The sequence below is a fragment of the Mustela nigripes genome, chromosome 2 (assembly GCF_022355385.1).
Source record: "Mustela nigripes isolate SB6536 chromosome 2, MUSNIG.SB6536, whole genome shotgun sequence".
NCBI lineage: Eukaryota > Metazoa > Chordata > Mammalia > Carnivora > Mustelidae > Mustela > Mustela nigripes.
In genome coordinates, this window is record NC_081558.1 from 39,092,061 (window position 1) to 39,102,244 (window position 10,184).

The 10,184-nt window shown below is 39.9% G+C and overlaps 1 long non-coding RNA gene across 1 annotated transcript; it reads left to right on the forward strand.

Annotated features, from left to right (window-relative positions):
• Positions 1-386: 386 nt before the first annotated feature.
• LOC132009848 (uncharacterized) lies at positions 387-6,665 on the forward strand. The gene is made up of 3 exons (XR_009402079.1): positions 387-489; positions 1,203-1,279; positions 6,325-6,665. It is a non-coding gene; the product is annotated as an uncharacterized LOC132009848 (long non-coding RNA).
• The last annotated feature ends 3,519 nt before the right edge of the window (positions 6,666-10,184 follow it).

A 10,184-nucleotide genomic window follows, 5' to 3' on the forward strand; every position in this document is an offset into this window, starting at 1 on the left:
TGTGTTAGAATTCATGCTTTTGATTAATAGAGGCATCTCCCTATTTTCTGACAGCAATGGCACACGTAGTCAACATTGCTGATTGTCCAGTCAGCCTTCTTTCCCCCCTTTTCTTTTTTCTTAAAGCAGAACCCAGTTTCTGGCCAAGTATTCACCATCGCACATGTCTCACCACTCAGGAGAATGCCACCCAAGACTACATTCTGGGGGTGGGTCTTAAATAGTCTGAGTCAGTCATACATCATCCCTTCCCCTTAGCTCTGCTTCTCTGTTTCTGATTGGTCACATAATTAAGGCTGACCCAGTCACCAAGAAGGAAGGATTAACATTTCCTTCTCTGGGTGTGGTTTTTCTCTCTACCATCAGATGGTTGAGAACAAAGAAGCTGTAGGTTCAAGTGCCACTGAAGGGGTGTCGCAATCACATGGTACTCCAGAACTACATTTCGATCAGCATGAGAAAATGGAGCAGAGAGCTGAAGTGAGCCAGGTATTTGATAGTAACTTTGATGGTCCCACTCTTCCTAGTTACGTTAGATAATATATTGTCTTTTTGTGTAAGTCATTTAGCATGGGCTTTTCAGTACCTTGCAACCAAAAACATCCTACCTAATGGACTTGAAAATTATTTAGGTGGTGATAATAAAAGTGCCTTCTTCAAATAATAATAGTAATGATAACCAACACTTACTCATCACTGCGTCAAACCTTATACCAAACTCTTTGGCTCTTTTACTTACTTATGCTTCTAAACAATCATATGAGGTAGAGATTATTATTAGCCTCATTTTCAGATGAGGAAATCTTTGTTCTCAAGGATGCACACACACATGCACACACAAACACCCCCGAGACAAGTCAGCGACAGACCTGGGATTTCAACATCTGCTGTCTGGCTCTGGAACCAAACTTACTCCTTGAGCAAAACCTAGCCATTGAACTCTACAGTATTTAATAATATGAAGGTTCACAATGACGGATATATACACCAGCATCACAACAAAACAAGAATAGATTATGCTTCACTTTTTTAGAAAAAAAAATATATATGAAGTATTTCTCAGTAAATAACTGAACACCAACTCAGTTTTATTGCTGGTGTACCCTTTTACATAAAATTTATCCCTTTTGAAAACATGTGTTCATCCATTCACTCATTCATTAAATATTTATCAGGCCCTTATGTGTCAACTGTTGTGCCAGGTGCTGGAAGTACATGAGTGAAAAACTTCCCATCCAAGAGGAAATACAGCCAGGCCAAACAGCAATCACCAGACCAGGTGAGGAGGATTTTCACAGGTGAAAAAAAAGTGCTTGCACCATGGGAGCATCAAAATATGGCGCCTAAACCAGTTGGTGCAAGAGTGGTGTCAAGGAACGCTTCCCAGATGAGACGGAAGACTTCCGCAGGGGAGACAAGAGAGCACCCCACAGAGGACTTTCAGGAGGAAAGAGAGAACGTGGCATCCCATCATGCTGCTGAGGGTAGGGCTGGGCAAGCATTCAGAGAGAGGGGAAGGCAGACTCCAGAGTCAGGGAGCTAGGCAGTGGCCAGAGAGTTTGATTTCCTCTAGAAAGTGGACCCTGACTCAAGAATGAACGCAGTGCCTCTTAATGTGGAAGATGCAAGCCCGGGGCAGCGGGGGTAAGTCAGAAAGGGAAGTAAAGCAAATGCAGAAGCTGAGCAGTTTGAGGGAGCTGTAATACATGGTCTTGATGGCCACCAAATTACAATGAGCCAAAATCAGACACAGCAGATGACTCAAGCAAGTGAATCTGCTTGGGACAAGGGATTTTGTTTGAAATGCTCCGAGAAGAAACCCCTTCTTTTCGTAGTCCACAAAAGTAGCAAGGAGGGGAATTTCTCTGCCCAGCTCCCTTCCATCTTCTACTTTCCTTTATTCAAGGAATATCCTTTGGAAGTTCACTTCTCCATCTTTCTGGTTGCATCACCTGGCACTGCCTGGGAAGTCAGATCTTACACCCCATTGTGCGGCATTTCATGCAATTCTGCAAGTGGAGGTTGGTCTGTGAGACTGGAAGACCATGCAGGTCTGCCACTTCAACTTGAGTCCTAGCCAGCAGAGCTGAGCTTCCTCATAAAGAAGAAAGTTAAAAGAATCTATAAGGGCGTAGACATGTGTGTGTGATCATCTTTTTTTCTGAAAGAAGCTCTGAAGGGCTTCAAGCCTAGGACAACCACAATCAGGTTAGAGCTTAGAAAGCTCATACAGGCTGCAATGTGAAGGTGGCAGGGTGGGTTGAAAGGGCAGATCTGAGAATGTGTAGACCACTCTGCAGCCTGGTCTAAGAGATCGGGAGTGGGCATGAAGCCAGGGGGACAGACCTGACCAAAGTTGATTGTACTTTGCAATAAAGTAGATGTAGAGAGTGAGGGAGAGAGATGATACCAGTCTGGCTTGGGCAGCTTAGGATTAGAGTGTGGTGCCATTTCCTGAGATGGGGAATGGATAGGAAGGATAAATCTGGAGATGGGGCATGGTAGAGGGGAAGTAGGGATGGTGAAATCAGTTTTGAACACACTGAAGTTGAGAAATCTAGAACACATCTAAGTACATGTGTGTTAAGGCTATTGGTGACACAAGTCTGGAGTTTGGGAGTAACAGCTCAGCAGGAGACACTGATTTTTGAGCCACTGGAGGTGGGTAATAAGGCAGGTGTGGGGGTGCATGAGATATGTGAAGGAAAACATGTCAGAGAAGAAGAAAAGAGGGTCAAGGGCCCAGGCCTCTCAGGCTCCACAACGCCAGAATATAATGACCGGATAGATGGAGAGGAGACCCCAGAGGAGACCACGAAAACGTGACCAGAGATGTCCCCAGCTCAGGAGAGCTCTTCGAGGAGGTGGGGAATGATGTCAGCTGCTACAAAGGACTCAACTCGGACAAAGAGTGAGATGTGTTCAATGGATTTAGAAACAAGGAGCTTACTGGTGTCCTTATTGAGAGCAGTATCAACGAAGTGGGCTGGATTTGGGGTATACAGAAGCAAAATGTGGATAAACCATCGATCTCTCATGCAGAGCTTACTTAAAATTCAGAACAGTCACTGTGATTAGTGATGATGCAAAGGTAAAGAAATTACAGAGCAAAAGAAAGTTCTAGTGGATTTTAGCTCCTTAACCTGCTTTATGTTTCTTCACAGCATCTTTTATAATGTGAAAGATACTACTTATATTTGTTTGTTGTCTGTCTCTCCTCTACAAGGAAGCACCATGAAAGGTTGAAATTTTGTCTCATTCACATCGTATCCTCAGTGCTTGGCAAAAAATAGCCATTTAATAAATATTTGCTGAAAAAAAATTGTTGAATAAAGAGTTACCAGAGTCTGATGAAAATATGTAAAGGACAAAAATAAATGTAATAACTTTAGTTTTATGGACATATGTTCAGACTCTTTACAAGGAATTATAGATGCATGTTCAAATAAGAAAAAGCAAGTTGTGAGGATGCCTATAGGACATACCCTAGGGTCAGCCTCCCAGACTCTCCTCCTAATTTAAGTGGAAATCAACAATATACAAAGACTGTGATGCACTTCTGAAATACTTTTCTTTTCTTTTTTAAAAAGATTTTATTTATTTATTTTAGAGAGAGAGAGAGAGAGAGGGAGTGAGCAAGTAGGGGGAGGGGCAGAAAATATTTAAATAGACTCCCCACTGAGTAGGGAGCCAGATGTGGGGCTTGATCCCAGGACTTTGAGGTCATTCACCTGAGCCAAAACCAAGAATTACCTACTTAACCAACTGAGCCACCCAAGTGGTCCAAAAGAATTTTCTAATCTCCAACTCTCCTATAGACTTTTATGAAGAAATTTTATTACTAGTTAGATCATAAGCTGCAAATTAACTATTTTAGGAAATAAATAAATGTGTTTGTGTTTGTGTGTATTCATGTGTGTGTGTTGTGTGGGTTTTTTTTTTCATGATTTTAGCCAACTAAGAGAGATAACCATGTGCTTGAATTTTGAAGCTTATATAGCCATAATCTTGCATTCCTATTAAAGGCAATATCATATGTAACATGGAACAACTGTGTCAAAGACCTGCTTTGCTATATTGCAGTAAAAAGATCTACTTTCTACCGAATCGATTTTAGGGGAAGTAAACATTGAAATGGCAATCCCAAGAAAAATGCTCTCTTTTGCCTAGTTTCCATTTATCTCTACTTTCTACAACTTCTACACGTTACCATGTTTAAGCCAAAATCAGTTAATTATATGCTTTTAAATGAAATAGTCCATAATTTTACTGGGCCTAATTTTGTATACATTCAAGTTAGGTCGTGAATCCTGGTCTTCAAACTTAGTGATTTCAGTGATAAGGATGAAAGCGGAGACGTCTTCTCAATTTAAGGAGATTACTCTTTATGATTGAAAATTAAGAAGCAAAGGGTACCACTTAGAGGATGCTAACAGTGTCAGAAGAAAAGCAAAATTCATAAAATCAGAATGATTTGGGGAAATTCATTTACCTTTGAGTGGATTTTATCAGTACAGTTGTGAAATAGTTAAATAGTAATACTCCAGGTTGCCCTAGGTGGCTAATTAGTCAGTTTAGGGTAAATCAGGCTGTAGGAACATATATACCCTGAAATCTCAAAGATTTTCAATCATAAAAGCTTATTTCTGATTCTCATTATATACCTAGCTCAAAACTGGCTTTAGAAAGTTCTAATTCCAATATGGCAGAGTAGGTCCCCAATAGACTGCTCTTCCTGCAAATAAGGACTCTGAACTCTGAACAAAATACATTAAAAACAAAACAAAACAACAATGAAAACTACCCAAAGGCACTTGAAAGTTAGCAAAAGCAGGCAGATTTTGGAAGGGAGTCAAAACTTGGAAGAATCATCATCAGAGGTGATGATGACATGAATTTCCCATTTCCATGTGAGATCAGGGTGAAGTCATAGAATGGGTGGACTAAAATTCTGCTAGAAAATCTGCTGTATTTCTGGCTTGAAGAACCATAGGTTCTGAGCCAGTTATTGCTGCTGCGAAGTGAGAAGGCAATTCCAGAAATGAGGAAGCCAGAGCAGTAGGGCCACTAATTCTGAGCATAAAATTTGTCCCAAGATTCTGATCCCTGAACAATGTGTGTGGCAGACTTAAAGCAGCTTGGAGGAAGGCTAAGAGAAGTGTATTGAAATGTGAGCTACTCCTTCCATAGGCATCACAGAGTTCCCTGTTTGAGTCTGTCCCAGTTAATTGCTTGCTAAAACAAAATCATCAACAGTCTGTAGGCATAGAACAGAAATAAGAGTTTCTGTATTATATCCAGAAAGAAGGGGGAAAGGGGAAAGGGAGGAACAAAAGGCAGAAAGAAAAACAGAAAAAACAATAGAGTGAAATATCTAAAGGAAATCATGTTGATAATTGCATCAAATATTAATGGATAAATATTTCCATCAGAAGACAGAGATCATCACATCTGGTTCTGGCTCATCACTATGATCTAAGCTATATGGAGGACTGTCTAACATGTTGCATCTACCATAGCAAAAGGAAAGGAGGAATGAGGGAAGTGCATGATGGTTCTTATAGCTTCTGCTCATAACTGACAGCCACCATGTTCAGAAGCATTTCACAGTCTAAGGCAAATCACATGGCCAAGCCTGACTTCAATGAGACAGGAAACTATACACTCACAGGGAAGGGAAACAAGTATTTTAAAATAAATAAATCTACTCATGAAGAGAAGTAGTTTACTATCATGGAAGAGTAACTATTTTAGGGTGAATGACTTCCATATAATGGGAATATTCTTAGAGATTACAGACTCTCCTGACAAAATCCAGCATTATCTATGTAACCAGAGGAAGCTCAGTCACCAACTTGCCTGCCTAGTCCATAAATTTTTCTCAGGGATTCTCTCTCTTGCGAAGTGAACCACATGAAAACACTTTCGTGCCTGCAGCTGTTTGCAGCATAGGCCAGGTATCCACACCCTGGCCCATATCAGGTCATTTGGATTTTCCAGTATGGTCTGACCTGTTAGGAGTGTCTGAACTGTGGGGCCAAGCAAAGCCAGGAAGATGAGATGGAAGCGTCTGGGCCTTGAAAAAGTGGAGAGAGACTACCAAACAGCAGAGAAATGCTCTATGTTTTTGATATAACCTTATCTACTTTTGTTAATTTCTAGAGTTTAACCTAACTTGAAGGCATCTGCATCATTCCTAAAGCACCACTGACCTGGTAGTCTATATAAACAGTGCTAGAGATTCACTTGGACTAAAATGTGCATGTTGCCCATGGAGTTATACAATTACCTCAGACCTGGGTTTCTTTTCTTCTGCCATTACAGATAGAGAGCTCATGGAAGTTACAGAAAGGAGACAAACAAATCTCAATCTTGAGGCAACAGGCAATGACCACAGCATACTGAAAGAGAACAAACCTCCAATTCAGTGCTTGGAGCTATGCAGCGTCAAATCTGGAAGAGGAATGGCTAGCATTATGGAATATGATGGATAGAGACCAAATGAATTGTGAACTTTGCCTAATCACAGAGAGAATTTTTTTTTTTCAATTTTGGTGTAAAAATTCTTGCTTAGAAGAGCTATTTATAGTTAATTTGATGATGCTTTCTTCTTTTCAAACATGAAAAAATATAATTCAGCACATATTTTGGTATATATACACATACCTCTCATTGTCATATATTATTCTGGGATGGAAATTCCACATCCTATAGCCTTAGTTCTTTGATTTAGCTCCCAAAATTGTGTAAGCGTGTCCCAATTAATTTGATTTTACAAACTCATCTCTCTCTTTTTTTTTTTTTTAAGATTTTATTTATTTGACAGAGAGATCACAAGTAGGTAGAGCAGCAGGCAAAGAGAGAGGGGGAAGCAGGCTCCCTGCTGAGCAGAGAGCCCGATGTGGGGCTCGATCCCAGGGCCTGAGATCATGACCTGAGCTGAAGGCAGAGGCTCAACCCACTGAGCCACCCAGGCACCCCCAAACTCATCTCTTTATATAGTGAAATATCTAAATATAAGTTTAGAGCCTCATATATTTTAAGTGTTTTGCCTTCGTCACATAGTTTAAAAGAGATGCCATATAATCTTATCTCATATAATTCAATTCAGAAATACGAAATGTATAGACAAAGGCCCCCTGCTGTTTTAAACACCATTTAGCAAGTTTTACAGTTGAAAGGTTTGCCAACGTAACTATCGCTTCCTTATTATGGTGAGTATCTGAATTTTTTATAAACCAGATAAAGACGCTTCTATAGCCAAGCACAGCATGTATCTTTCAAAAGTCAGTTCTAAGCTCCTTGCTCTTAATCCTGTTTCAGTATTTTCTAGAACCCTTAGAGCACAGAAAACTCTCAATGCCTGCACTCACAGAGAGAGAAACACAGGAGGACAAGTTCATTCCCCAGTCATTCCTAGTTGGCTTTGGTTTGCATTTTTATACTTACAACATGCAAGTGAAATTAAAAAAAAATTTTTTTTTATATTATCAAGTGCTCTTTATTCACTTACTTACATGTAGATATTTAGTCTCTGGGGACTAAACTGTATCAGATACTTTCTAAAATCATGTCATCATCACCTGAATTCTGTTTAGAAAAAAAGATATATTGACAACCTTTCTTAGCATGCCTTTCTGCATTATGTGCTAGCCTGCTGTCTTGGACTATCAGTTGAAAATCATAGCACAGTACAACAAAGTGGATCAGTTGATAAATGAACTTGACCATCTTTTGCAAAGTTAAAAGCACCGTATCAATTTAAAGTGTTGTTATTGCCCATAATTAAGGAGGCAAAAATCACCAGCTGAGGCTAAATTCAATGTGTTACCCAGTGGAACAGATTGTAAAAATATTTCCTTACAGATCTTTTGAACTCCGTAGAGTTTTTTATAGAATAGCTTTGCACATAAAAAGAAATTGTTTCTGAATGCTAGCTAATTTGTTTTCGCCTGATGGTTCTAGGACTGGTTTAAATGCTGTTGGTGAACCCTCAGATAAACTTCACTCAAGAATCAGTTACTTATTTACTGGAAGAGGCCTGATTGGATTTGCCAATTCCCTAATGTGCTCCCCTGACAGGGGAGGAGAGGGGCTGTAAGTCCGTTCTCAAAGAGTTGAACCTCCCGTCTAACTCAAAAGACATTTGTTCCCCTCAAAACCACAGGTGGTCTCAGAACCTTGGCTTATTTCACTTAAGGTGTTAACACTTGCTCCCCTCTGTTAGACAGCCCATTTAAGAAGGGGACTTGGTGGGCTCCACACTCCTTCCTGTCTAGTTGGCTTCTGTTTGCAATATTGTGAATAGCTTCACTGAAGCACTTAAGCAGTTCAATTCTGGCAAGAATTACAACCAAAGGTGAGCAAAATTCATTAGGCATTTATTATTTGGCATTTAGTGTCTCTCAATAGCTTAAAAATGTTTTAAAATAGCTACATAAATATTTCTGTCACCCAGCGTTTTGAAGCTGAAGACCTATCACCCCACCAAGAACTGGAAGTCCTAACTTTTCAGTCCTAACTTTTTAACCCTAAGTTAAATATGACAGTATTTGCTGGAGGAAGGGGAATTTGGGCGAGAGTCCTGCATCTGTCACGTACTAGCTGGATGGACCGTGGGCAGGTCAGATGCCTTTCTTTGACTCAGTTTGCTTCTTTGTAAAATGGGGGTAATTGGGCTTTTATGAAGAATAAGTGAGATCATATTTGAAATGTTAAATAACATGTATGAAGGGCTTGATAAATACTAGTTACCTAGTTACCGTTATCCAGTAGTGTATCAGCCAGGGTCCCCAGAGAAACAGAACCAATATCTATGCATAGTTATAGTCATATGTGTATGTATGTACATATGTGTATGTGTATATATATATATATGTATATATATATAGAGTGTATGTACGTATATATGTGTGTGTGTGTGTGTGTGTGTGTGTGTGTGTGTGTGTATATATATATATATATATATATATATGTAATCCAGTATCTGCTGGGGAGGCTGGCCTACCAGGCAGGAATTGCAATTCCAGTCCAAAGGCAGTCTATGGCACAATTCATGCCTCCTCGGGGGAAGGTCAGTCTTTTTCTGTCAACGCCTTCAGCTGATCGAATGAGACCTATCCACATTACTGATCATCTGCTTTACTCAAGGTCTACCAATTTGTTAGTGTTAATCTCACCTAAAAAATACCTTCTCAGAAACATATAAAATAATGTCCGACCAAATATCTGGGCACCATGGCTTAGCCAAATTGACACATACCGTTACACACAATAATGAGAATTCAGTGCTTGCAGGTACCACTGTGCTAAGCACTTAACATTTATGAACTTATCTACTCCTTCATCACAACCCTTTGAGGTAGGGACTGTTTTCCACTGTACAAATGAGAAACCTTGAGCACGGAGGGGCTAAATAACCTGCCCAACGTCACACAGCCAGGGATCTGTGCTCCTAACCACTGGACTAGACTGCCAGCAACCTGAGGACAGAACCACCAGGGGTGGCACCTGCTGTGACTGGCATAAGGCTGTATGAATATCTGTTAAGTGGACACCCAAATGGCTCACCTAGCTAACCTCTTAGGTTCCTCTAAGCAATGGCATCTTTTCTTGGAATTGACTAGCTGTTTTGTTTTTCGTTTCATCTTGTGGTTTCATCCTTAAAATGACATGTTCTTTTTATGTCCAAGATATGCTCCAGCAATTAGTGACAATGTCCTGCTTAAATGGATTTAAATGTACATAGCAAACAAAGCTGTCCATATATACAGGCTGTAAGAAGACAATGTAAGTTTCCAAATTGACTTGTGTATGCCAAGGGAATGGCCCAGGCAGGGAGAAAATCTGGAGTAACTATAAAGTATGCATCCATTGGTATAAAATTTCTGCTCAAACACTCATATAATATAATATAATATAATATAATATAATATAATATAATATAATATAATATATTCATATTCATTTATAAGTTATATCATATGTTATTATTTGGTTATCGAAGTACATTATAACCTTACAGAAAGAATGAACATTAGAAAGGGTGAGATGGGGTACCTGGGCAGCTCAGGTGGTTAAGAGTCTGCCTTCGGTTCAGGTCATAATATCAGATTCCTAGGATCGAGTCCCATGTTGGGCTCCCTGCTCAGCAGGGAGTCTGTTTCTCTCTCTCCCCCTGCCCA